Here is a 13,403-nt window from a genome sequence, read left to right on the forward strand (position 1 = left end):
AATATATATTAGAAAGATGCAGAACTTTTTTTGTACGGTGAAAAAGCTCTCCACCCCTTTAATGCATTATGGTAAGTTTACTACTTTCAGCCTGCTTTTTTATGGGACACATAAGACCTGCTGTGGCCAGATCCTAATGCCTTGCCGTCCAATCCTATTGAGTTTCATGGGTCTCTGGCAGTGCCGGCGTTAGAGGGGGAAAATTGGGCAACTGCCCATGGCCCCCAACCTCTTAGGGCCCACTGCCCACTTTAGCAGCCTTGGCGGCTGCTACGGGGCCTGAGGGGGCCCACACTGCCCGGCCCATAACATTTATGGGCTGGGCAGCACGGGCCCCTCATGCCCGGTGTTGTCAGCCACATTCAATTGTAGCTGCGTCCTCAGTACACAGATACAATTGAATACTATAGGTTGCAGGCCACGTTCAGAAGAATCCCTGCGCAACGATCCCGCCCGGAGGCTTTGAAACGATCCATCTGTCGAGGGAACTGGGCTAGGTAAGTAAAAAAATTTGGGGGGCTATGTGCCACTATATACAAAGCGAGGGGGAGCTATGTGGCACTATATACAAGGGGAGGGGGAGCTATGTGGCACTATATACAAGGGGAGGGCTGTGTGGCACTAAATACAAGTGGAGGGGGAGCTGTGTAGCACTATATACAAGAAGGGGGCTGTGTTGCACTTTATACAAGGGGAGTTGTGTGGCACTATATACAAGAGGAGGGGGGAGCTGTTTGACACTATATATCAGGGGGGTTTTGTGGCACTATATACAAGGGAGGGGGCTGTGTGGCACTATATACAAGGGGGATATATGGCACTATATACAAGTGGGAGGGCTGTGTGGCGCTATCTACAGGGGGCTGTGTGTGGCGCTATCTACAGGGGTCACAAAGGGGGCATTATTACTGTGGGGGGCACAGTTACTGATGGGGCACTTTTACTGTGTCGAGCACTAACGGATCATTATTACAATCTAGGGCACTATGGATTACGAATTTGTTTAGAGGATGGCTATAGGTGTGGAGGGTGCTGGAAAAGCAAGAAACCAACATGTCTGCGTGTCAAATTCTGCAGAGACGAGTCATGGCTGGAATAAGTCGTCACAGTGGTCTGGGCCGGATGGAGAAAAAAAGGGGAAGTCAACGGCTCTAACCAGAGAAAACATCACCTGTGAGTAACTGTGCAGTAATCACTTAAATGGTCTGCAGAGCTCCTGTGTATAACTGACACCTACCACTATATGGTCACTATATGGTGGTAATATTGGTCTTTGTATAGTGGTTTTTATTCAGTAACAGAATGGGGGTATTATTCAGTCACTACGTGGTTATGGTGTGGCGGTATTATTCAGTAACAGTATGGGGGTATTATTCAGTCACTATGTGGTTATGGTGTGGTGGTATTATTCAGTAACAGTATGGGAGCATTATTCAGTCACTATGTCATTATGGTGTGGCGGTATTATTCAGTAACAGTATGGGGGTGTCACTGTGGTTATGGTGTGGCGTATTATTCAGTAGTAGTACGGTGGTATTATTCAGTCACTATGTGGTTATGGCGTGGATGTATTATTTTGTAACAGTATGGGTGTATTATTCCGTCACTATGTGGTTATCGTGTGGCGTTATTATTCAGTAACAGTATGGGAGCATTATTCAGTCACTGTGTAGTTATCGTGTGGCGTTATTATTCAGTAACAGTATGGGTGTATTATTCAGTCGCTATGTGGTTATGGTGTGGCAGTGTTATTCAGTAACAGTATGAGGTTATGGTGTGGCGGTATGGTGGTGCAGTAATCACTTATATGGTCTGCAGAGCTCCTGTGTATAACTGGCATCTACCACTATATGGTCACTATATGGTGGTAATATTGGTCTCTGTATAGTGTTTTTTATTCAGTAATAGAATGGGTGTATTATTCAGTCACTACGTAGTTATGGTGTGGCAGTTTTTTTCAGAACAGTATGGGGGGTATTATTCAGTCACTATGTGGTTATGGTGTGGTGGTATTATTCAGTAACAGTATGGGGTATTATTCAGTCACTATGTGGTTATTGTGTGTCGGTATTATTCAGTAACAGTATGGAGGTATTATTCAGTCACTATGTGGTTATAGTGTGGCGGTATTATTTGGACTTTATATTGTGTTATTATTGGTAATATTGGTCTTATAATAGTAAGCTGTGTTCAGTAACAGTATGCAGGTAATATTTAATCTGGTATAGTGATATGATTTAATAACTATACATGTATATAGATAATTTTTTTGCGTGAGATGCGGGACATATGCTTTGGGGCTTACAACATTCCTGGATGCGCTTGTCCATCCTCATCTAAATAAAGTTGAATTATTGTTTACTGAAAAGTTCCACAACATTATAACATTATATGTGTTTCAGTGCCTCATCATTTTCCAAATATCTGTTTGTTGTCAGTGAATGGTAGCATATTTGGAGTACATCTAGCGGCAGAACACTGCTGGGACCTAATATTTATCACAGCTGCGAGTTTGTTACAGTTGTATTCAGTCTAGTCAATCTTTTGTGAGATAAACATCCTGGACTCCTGGCTGATACCTTATTAGGGGCGGATTAAGGGTACCATGGGCCCCTTTAACACGTCTGCCCACCCCCCCCCCCCCCGAACTCTGAAGACAGAACTCTGAAGACACTGCACCGTATATATTTACAGATTTCTGTTTAGGCGGCCACAGATCTGGTACAGGTTTTAATTTGCTATAAAAGCAGAATGAGCCATATAGAAGAGAAAAAGCTGAATACTTTGAGATACTAAAGAGGTCAATAGCTTTATATTATTAGTGGTTTCCGAGAAAAAAAACTAATCTGCTGTGCGTGAATATAACCTTAACCCCTTCCCGCTTTGGCCACTTTTGACCTTCCTGACAGAGCCTCATTTTTCAAATCTGACATGTTTCACATTATGTGGTATTTTGAGATTGTATTCTTGTGACACATTGGACTTTATGTTACTGGCAAAATTTGCTCGATATATTCAGTATGTAATTGTGAAAAACACCAAAATTTTGAGAAAAATTTCAAAAATTAGCATTTTTCGAAATTTTAAATGGATCTGCTAGTAAGACAGGCAGTTATACCACACAAAATTGCCCCCATATGTCTACTTTAAATTAGCATCGTTTTTTGAACATCCTTTTATTCTTCTAGGATATTACAAGGCTTAGAACTTTAGCAGCAGTTTCTCACATTTTCAAGAAAATTTAAAAAGGCTATTTCTACAGGGGCCAGTTCTGAAGTGCCTTTGAGGGCCTTATATATTAGAAACCCCCAATAAGTCACCCCATTTTAAAAACTTCACCACTCAAAGTATTCAAAACAGCATTTAGAACGTTTCTTAACCCTTTAGATGTTTCACAGGAATTTTTTTTTTGCAGAAATCACATTTTTATCCATTTTTTTATAACACAGAAAGTTTTACCAGAGAAACGTAACTCAATATTTATTGTCCAGATTCTGCAGTTTTTAGAAATATCCCAAATGTGGTCCTAGTGTGCTTATGCACTGAAGCACCACCCTCAGAAGCAAAGGAGCACTTAGTAGATTCTGGGCCTCTTTTTTTATTAGAAAATATTTTAGAAAACCATGTCAGATTTGAAAGGCTCTTGCGGTGCCAAAACAGTGGAAATCCCCAAAAAGTGACCCAATTTGGGAAACCCCTTAAGAAAATTATCTAGGGGTATAGTGAGCATTTTGACCCCACAGGTTTATTGCAGAAATTATTGAAAATAGGCTGTGAAAATTAAAATCTACAATAAACATAAAATGTTTCTAAACATAAATGGCTGTTTGGACACACGGCAGGGCTTAGAAGGGAAAGAGCGCCATTTGGCTTTTGGAGCTCAAATTTAGCAGGAATGGTTTGCGGAGGCCATGTCACCTATTTGCAAAGCCCCCAAAGGAACAAAACAGTGGAAACCCCCACAATTGACCCCATTTTGGAAACGACACCCCTTGAGGAAATTATCTAGGGGTATAGTGAGCATTTTGACCCCACAGAGTTTTTGCAGAAATTATTGTAAATCTATATTCTTTCAAAGAAAATGTAGGTTTAGCTACTTTTTTCTCATTTCCACAAGGACTAATGGAGAAAAAGCACTGCAACATTTTTAAAGCAATTTCTCCTGAGTAAAACAATACCCCACATGTGGTCATAAACGGATCTTTGGACACACCGCAGGGCTAAGAAGGGAAAGAGCGCTATTTAGCTTTTGGAGCTCAAATTTAGCAGGAATGGTTTGCGGAGGGCATGTCACATTGGCAAAGCCCTTGAAGGACCAAAACAGAGAAAATACCCAAAAAGTGACTCCATTTAGAAAACTACACCGCTTGAGGAATTCATCTAGTTGTGTAGTGAGCATTTTGACCCCACAGGGGTTTCATAGATTTTATTAGAATTGGGCAGTGAAAATAAAAACAATCCTTTTTCTTCAATAAGACGTAGCTTTAGCTCAAAATTTTTCATTTTCTCAACAAATAAGGGAAAAAAAGAACCCCAACATTTGTAAAGCAACTTCTCTGGAGTACGGAAATACCCCATATGTGGTCATAAACTGCTGTTTGGGTATACGGCAAGGATCAAAAAAGAAGGAGCGCCATATGGCTTTTGGAGTACAGATTTTGCTGGATTGATTTCTTGGCATCATGACGCTTTTGCAAAGCCCCTAAGCCACCAGTACAGTGGAAACTCCCCAAAAGTGACTCCATTCACGAAACTACACCCCTTGAAGAATTAATTTATAAAATAAAAAAAATATTTTCTTCAATAAGATAGAGTTTTAGCTCAAAATTTTTCATTTTCTCAACAAATAAAGGAAAAAAGGAACCACAAAAATTGTAAAGCAATTTCTCTCGAGTACGGCAATAGTATGTGATCATAAACTGCTGTTTGGCCTTACATTAGGGCTCATAAGGGAAGGAGCGCCATTTGGCTTTTGGAGTACAGATTTTGCTGGATTGGTTTTTGGGCGCTGTCGCATTTGCAAAGCCCCTGTGGGACCAAAACAGGAGAAAGCCCCCAGAGGTGACCCCATTATGGAAACTACACCTCTCAGTGTATTCACCTAGGGGTGTAGTGGGCATGTTAACCCTGCAGGTGTTTTGCAGAAATAATTAGTGTGCACTCGATATTGCAGAGTGAAAATGTGATTTTTTTTCCATAGAAATTCCATGTGGTGCCCAGCTTGTGCCACCATAACAAGACAGCTCTCCAATTATTATGCTGTGTTTCTCGGTTTTAGAAACACCCTACATGTGGCCCTAATCTTTAGCCTGGACTATCGACAGGGCTCAGGAGTGAAAGAGTACCATGCGAAGTTGAGGGCTAATTTGGCAACAAACACAGTATTGGTTGACAATTGCAGAGGCTATGATGTGAAGTCATAAAAGAAACTGCTGAGAAGTGACCCCATTTTGGAAACTACACCCCTCAAGGCATTTATTAAGGGGTATAGTGAGCATTTTCACTCCACAGGTCTTTTCCATAAATAATTGCGCTGCGGATGGTGCAAAGTAACAATTTAAATTTTTCCCTAGATGTGACATTTCAGTGTACCCAGCTTGTGCCACTAGAGAGTTAAGTTTACTCTGTGGGTCAGTAGGATTCCGGCGATACCAAATTTATAACACTTTTTTATGTGTTACAACTTTTTGCACAATAAAATTACTTTTGTCGCCATGTTGTAAGAGTCATAACCTTTTAATTTTTTTTGTCGACAGAGCTGTATGAGGGCTTGTTTTTTGCGAGACGAGCTATAATTTGTATAGGTACCATTTTTGAATAAATGCGACTTTTTGATCACTTTTTATTTCAATTTTTGGAAGACAAAGTAACCAAAAAAACAGCAATTCTGGCAGTATATATATATATTTTTTTTACGACGTTTGCTGCGTGGGACAAATAGCAATATATTTATAGTTCAGGTCGTTACGGATGTGGCGATACCAAATATGTATGTTTTGTTTTTTTTTCCAATAATAAATGACTTGATAAGTGAAAAAGGGCGATTGTATTTTATTTTATTACTTGAAACTTTTATTTTATTTTTTACACTTTTCTTTAGTCCCACTAGGGGACTTGAAGGTCCAACTTGATGGACTTTATGGACATGTGTCTTTTTTCAACCGTACAAACTATGTAACTGTTTGTTTGATGTTCTAATACATTACACTACCTATGTAGTGCAATGTATTAGAACTGTCAGTTGTTCACTGACAGCAAGCCGATCAGGCCCCGCCTCCGGTCGGGGGCCTAATCAACTTACATAAATGTAGACAGGAGGCCATTGTTAGGCCTCCTGTTGCCATAATAGCAGTCAGCAGCCTTGCCATCGCATGGCAGGGCTACCGATTTGCTACAAACCACTAAGATGCAGCGATCGCTTTCTAAGGATGCGGATACAATTGGGTGAGAGGTCCCGCTTCACCCTCTTTCTCTTAACCGGCTGTAATTTTAATAGCCAGTATGGGAGAACCGGGCAAACTTGGTCTCCCTCCTGCCTCGGGCCCCGGGCACTTGCCCAGATTACCCTCCTTATAATCTGCCCCTGTACCTTATATATACACAATAAAACATTAAAGGGGTTATCCGGGATGTTCATTTTTTAAAATTAGGATCTGGAAATGAAATAAAGTAAAAAAGCAATACTTACCTATCCTAGCCCCCAGCGATCCAGCACTGGTGCTCCGGCAGCACTCCCTGTGATTGTTTACATGGATGTAGCATGCAATTGCTGCAGCCAATCAGAGGGCACAGCGGGGCTCAGCAGCCAAATTATGTATTTCTGACATAATGCCAGAAATAAGATTCGTTACCAGTGAGCCCCACTCAGCCATGTGATTGGCTGTAGCGGTTAATGCTACATGCAGGTAAACAGCCATCGCCGGGGGCAAGGATAGGTAAGTATTGCTTTTATTTATTTAATTTCCAGCCCTTAATAAAAATTGTCACATCCCGAATAACTCCTTTAAGGCAAATCATCAGGACAGGAGAGAGATTTGTGCTGCTGATGAATTTAGCCCAGAGTGTGATTGTCTGGGCGGCTGGATTGTATCAAACCTTTTGGATGTGAGAAATGTTAGGCCGGGTTCCCACGGGTCGGATACGCTGCGTAAAAACGGCATATCCGACCTGGAACCCGCAGCACCTTCCGTCCGAAAAACGGCACCTTTCGAACTGAATTTCCGCTGTAGAATGCAGCGCTGGGGAAAAAAACCAAAATGTTCATACATACTCTTTTCTGCGGGTAGTCCGGCCTCCTAAGATGATGTAGGAGGCCATGTGATGCTGCAGCCTGTGATTGGCTGCAGCGGTCACATAGGATGAAACGTCATTCCAGGAGGCCGGACTGCAGGAAGGAGAGAGAGTTCTGTTGCGGGTTTTGCATCCCCAATGAATTCAATGGGGAAAACCTGCAACAGAAAATCAACTAAAACGCAGTATAAATTGACATGCTGCGGTTTTAAATTACGCACTGCAGGTCAATTTATCAACATTTATGCTGCGTTTTTTTTGCGCAGTGTGGGCATGAAATTTTCTAAATCTCTTCCACTTTGCTGCTATGGTAAATGCTGTGGAAGTTACGCACAGAATTCAAGGTCATCCAGCCCGCTTTATATATACACGTTGAGACTGCGTCTCCGTGCAACTTTTAACCATTTTTTCAATAAAATTGGGAACAATTTTCCTTTTTAATCAAACACAGCGCTGGATTTTTTCTTTCTTTTTCCTGACAGCTATATGTAGTAGGGTTGCACAATGCATCGAAATATCAATACTATTTCGATGCCGTGCACCCTAATTCATGTATTTCTATACTAAGCTCTGTGGCCGCACAGCTTAGTATTGTAACACATGAATGTAGACCGAGCGAGGCTGCGGTTGTGTAATACAGCCATTGCCTCACTTCTGACAAGTGCGCGTGCGCAGTCAGCATCAGGCGATGCGGTCGGCGCTGCAATAATAAGCGTTGGCACTGAAGACAGAGAACTTGGTGGACGCACTGCAAAACACCCCCATGTTCTGTGTTCAGTGCCTGCTGTTCTTTAGGGCAGCGCCGACCGCATCACCTCATGCTGACTGCGTGCGCACAGTTGTTGTCAGGAGCAGGGCAATGACTGTATTACACAACCGGAGTCCTGCTCTAACGGCGGAGATCAGAGAAACCTTGCATCGTGTGAATAAGGCCTAAGAGTATCTGAACCTTTCCCATTGTCAGTGATTTCATAATTGCTCTTCATTTCAATATTACAGATCTGTTGTGATTACTGATAAGGATTATGTTGGTGTTTTATAAATAATTGAACAAACAGCTATAATAATAGTAAGAATTCCAAGAAACATTTTTGATTTGAAAAGTACAAACCTAAGGCTACATTCACACAAACGTAGCCCACCTCGGACGTGAAAAACTGCTGTTTTCCACATCCGAGCTGGACCCGCGTGGGATGCGTTGTCACGGATCCCCCACAGACTACAGTCTATGGAGAGATGCATGACACGCAGTAAAATAGGACATATCCTATTTTTTACCGGACCGGTCACACACTTTGTGACACACTCTGTGACCGGTCATGTGAACGGCCCCATTGAAATACATGTTTTAACGGCCATCACACAGACGAGATTCACGGTCGTGTGAATGGGCCCTTATTGTAAAAGATGCTATGAATGATGTGTTGTGTGAATACACAGGACGATATCAACTGCCCACACAGTGTCAACATGTGATCCTTTCCCTTCCTATGATGAAAAGAAGGATTATATATTCACAAGGAGGATGACAAATCTCCATGTGCGAGATTTTCCTCCTGATTGTCAAAATTGCTAAAAAACAAATTGAAAACGGCAAAGTTTGCATTGTGTATGAACATCAAAGGAAAGAGATTCTTATCTATTACCTTTTATTCCAGATGTGTCCTGGACACCTGGCACACGGAGGGGGCAATTCTTCCATTTTCAATGACACCAGTGACCATATAATAGTAAAGAGATCTTACAACATCTTTGAAAATCTCCTTGTGTGATACTGAGAACTTTTGATCACTAGAAGTGCTTGAAAGTGTGTAACACATTTTGTGTATGGCTGGGAAAAGTGTAAGAAGACAAATTAGCAAATATCCTACCCTTTATGTATTTTTTATAATATTTATATAGCGAGTTTAGCAATTTTTCTATAACACTGTTTTCCAGTCAATCGGAAGTCATTAGTGAGCCATAGGCATTCTGCATGCCACTGTATGGTGCCTCCACAATGGCACGGTACCGTAATACGGCATCTGCTAAAACACACTTTTTCCCCCCACAGATCCTGTTAGATAGTTAGAGTATCGGCCCTAAGATTTGCGCAAATTGATTGTGTAATATGGCGGTATACATGAGGCCTTAAAGGGGTTGTCTCAGGAGGACAACTCCTGTATATATGTCCTATCAGGGAATATGGACGTTATAGAGGGGGGTCCTCCGCTTTGAGTCAGAATGAGTAGCCAGCTCTGTAAGAGTGACTCCGACTCTGGCGGACCTGGCCACATGTGGAATATGCAGGGGGAATGAATTACCACATCTAGCCTCAACCAGTGATAACAGCTGATCGCTCGGGGTTAGAGAAGACTGACCGTGACGATCAACTAATCGTCAGACCAGCTTCTACCAAAAAGGGCTCGGCTTTTTGAGCCACAAGAAAACGCAAAAGTGAGCAACAGTATTATAATACACTGACACAATCACTTTGGGTGACCCCCGTGCAGTGATATCATCACAAATACAGTCAGAATTAATCAGATTCCTCGCAAAATTGAAGAAATTGTGGACTAAAAACATACAATGCTAAGTATTTTCTTCAATTGATAACACATAATTGATCACATAATCCCAACAGAAAAAATGATCTGCTGTTCTGGATATTTTGGCCGGGAGTCAATCATTATTTAACATTTATGTTATTGTTGTTACATTTGTGGCCAATATCAGACATAATAAAATATAGGCATCTTATGAAACCGTCAGATGAATGGTGGTCCATCTGCCGGCTGGTTTCCATCTATCTTATCTTGCAGCAAGCTTGTGTACTCTGTATCTGGCTGCAAACTACTCCCATCCTCCACATTCCAATAGTCTAGGAGTATTTATCCCGGTGTCTCTGTCTTTAAACCATCAATACATAACCAGTCCGACAGGTTTATCATGACAGGACAAAAAAGTGACCCAGTACAAGGTCAAAGACGGAAACCTAATCTCTTTGAAATACTCAGATCAGCTGCAGAAAGGTAAAAAATGTATTTAGCAATTTTAAAATATTTTCCCTGTGTAGAACAGCATCGCCGAATACAGCAGTGTCCTTCACACGAGTGACCTTGACTACATCTCTGCAATATTCTGTCACATCCTGCTTAATTCATTTAACCGGCTCAATATTTCATTACTCAGGTGCTTGCTGCAGTTAGACCGGTGACGTGCTCGGTCGCTTCCGCAGATCTGCACAGGACGTGTCATATTCAGTCTGCCCAGACTATACTGCAATTATTATTTGTGTATCTAACTTACCTGGATACCTGAGAACAAAGAAGATGTTTCTTGTCACCGGTCTCCTAGCAACACCACCGCATCCACAGTCCCAAGGACCAATTTGGGAATGTTCCATCTAAACTCTGTAGCAAATCCCATATCTGCTGAAGGGTCACATAGCTGAGAGCGGCGTCTGTGGCAGCTGCAGGCCTGATAGCAGAACCCCCTCCTCTTCTTCTCCCTCCCTCCTCCTGATTCTGCCTGTCTCTCCCAGTCCCAGAAAGCTCATTTAGCACCCATGGTAAATGTAGATCATCTGCTTCGTACCATAGCTGGTCGGGGTTATTGTATGCACATGTGATGAGTACCGAAGAACAGATTTAGACAAAAAGAGACCCATGAGACGCACACAGATGGACTGGGTAGTGACTGGTCACATTATTTTCCACACTGTATAATTTAATATAGAATCAGATTGTCACTTCATCAAGTCACAGCATTGACTATACGGATGACTCCATAGGATTACTGTATGTATGTGACTCATGGCTGCAAACATTATCAACACAACCTGCAGGAACACTTTATTACTGAACAGTTGACATCTATCATACGAGAACCACAGGGCAATATATTCCCCATCCTGAAGCAATTCACACAACAAAAATAATATTTTGTGTATTGTAAAAAAAAAATCCTGTGCAATGAAGAGACCTTTAAAAGGGTTACCTGTCCCCAAAACAACCGTAACTTTTAGACCGCCTATACGATGCCTTAAAGGGGTTGTTTTACAAAGACAACTACTTTTAAAAATAAAGCTGATTGTTGTGGGTCTAGCTTCTCTATCCGCGTCTAGGCGAAATGCAGCATGACATGGTAGTCATTCAATTAAATTGCCCTCCATGTAATGCCGGAGCAGGAGGCACTCTTACGGCATGTTCAGACGTGGCAGAATGTTTCCGCTGCAAAAATTTGTGCAAATTCGCAAAGAATCTTCAGCAACATTTTCTTATTTGACAGACTTGCCACAGATTTCAGCTTTTGCATTGCAAAGGCTGAAATCCGCAGAGGAATTCCGTTGCTTTTCCGCAACAGAATGTGCATGCTGCGGAGGGAAAATTCTGCACTGTTATTTTCCGCAACATCTGACCTAAGTTACTGAAAAATATATAGAAACCAATTTAAAAAATGGCTGCTGCAGATTTTCACTGCGGACTGTCCGCAGTGGAATTCAACAGCAATTCCGCCATGTCTGAATGTGCCCTCAGGGCTTGTTCACACGTAACAAAATTTCTGCAGAAAATTTCTGCAGCAATTATGCAGAAAGTAGCAGAGATTCCGCTGCGGAAAAATCGCACCATTTCCTGCGTTTTTTTTACTGCAGAAAATGGTGCGGTTTTTGCTGCATTGATCTCAGTGTTGGGAGATGGTGACCTCTAAATTGAAAAACGCAGCAATTCAGTCCACTTTCCGCAGCAGGGATTAACGTGCTGAAGTCCGAAAAATACGCACCGCAGGTCAATTCCTGGTGGGAAATTTTACGCAGCGTTTGGATGAGGTTTGGTAAATCTCACCCACTTTGCTGCTATTTATTCTGCTGCGTATTTTTCCGTCTGCAATAAAATACGAAATTAAAAAAATACGCAGCAATTCCGCCACGTGTGGTCAAGCCCTTACTGAGCTGCTCTTTATTCTGGCACATACACAGGGTCCCGCTCAGTGGCCCCTCTCTATAACACCCCAAACTCCTAATAGGGCATATGGAGAGGGTTTCTCATCCTCAGACAAGCCCTATAAAGTAGTATAACCTTATTACATTTTTTACCAAATAAAATCTAGACAGTATAGATTGTAAGCTCATCGTATAGATTGTAAGAACGTAATGGCGAGGCTCTTGTAAGCCCAGTTTACTATCATTTCTCTTTACCACACTGTCTTTTGTAATTGTTACAATGTATTACTCCATGGACAAAAGAATTTAGAAAACGACCTTCTGACTTCCATGGGAGCGTGCTGAGAACATGCTCTGTAACGTGTGTAGAGCAGGGTTGCCAACCTCCACTTCAGAAATTCCTGGACAACTGAGCTAAAAATCACGGACAGACCAAAATTTTTACGGACACATTACATAATCAAGAGTAAAGCCCCATGCACACGACCAGAGATTTCGTCCGTAATTACGGATCCATTAATTTCTATGGCCGTAGAAACCTTCCGTGAAAAATAGGACATGTCCTATTTTATTATTTTACGGACTGTGCTCCCATACTTTATAATGGGTGCTCAGTCAGCGAATGCGGATGACTGTCCGCGGCCGGCCGTACCTGTAATTACGGATTGTGATTACGGGCACGGTCATGTGCATGGGGCCTAAGTGGTAATAAAGAGCATAACTAACACCTTTTATAAGTGATCACACGGGTGGGATAGTAAGAAGAAGAGCACGGGCACAACTGAAGTTGTATTCAAAAGCGATTAAAGTAAGGCTTCTTTCACACTAGCGTTACTATACGTTTATCTCTCTTCCGTCAGAGGTAGAGAGGATCGGTACAATAAACGGAAAGCAATGGTTCCATTAGAATTACCATTGAATTTAATGGTATTTTTTTTGCATCAGTTGCTTTCTGTTTGTCTCCGTTAGCTAGGGTTCCGTTTTTTTTAACGGAAACGAAAGTGCAGTCTGCAGAACTTTTGTTTCCGTTCAAAAAAACGGAAACCTAGTGAACAGAGACAAACGGAAAGCAACTGATACAAAAGAATTACCATTAAATTCAATGGTAATTCTAATGGAACCGTTGCTTTCCATTTAATGTATCGATCCTCTCTTCCTCTGACGGAAGAGAGATAAACGTACAGTATAATAA

General features: G+C 41.7%; 1 protein-coding gene across 3 annotated transcripts in view; it reads right to left on the reverse strand.

The window, feature by feature from the left end:
- The window catches only part of RELL2 (RELT like 2), an 80,058-nt gene that overhangs the window by 63,275 nt on the left and 3,380 nt on the right, over positions 1 to 13,403 (reverse strand). Inside the window, exon 1 of one of the 3 annotated variants that reach the window (XM_075856215.1) lies at positions 10,579 to 10,770. The exons of the other annotated variants lie outside the window; for them this stretch is intronic. The gene's annotated coding sequence lies outside the window, so the exon portion shown is untranslated. Of the gene's footprint in view, positions 1 to 10,578; positions 10,771 to 13,403 lie in introns of those variants that run through there. 3 annotated transcript variants of the gene reach the window in all.

The sequence above is a fragment of the Rhinoderma darwinii genome, chromosome 3, assembly GCF_050947455.1.
Source record: "Rhinoderma darwinii isolate aRhiDar2 chromosome 3, aRhiDar2.hap1, whole genome shotgun sequence".
In the NCBI taxonomy this organism is placed as follows: domain Eukaryota; kingdom Metazoa; phylum Chordata; class Amphibia; order Anura; family Rhinodermatidae; genus Rhinoderma; species Rhinoderma darwinii.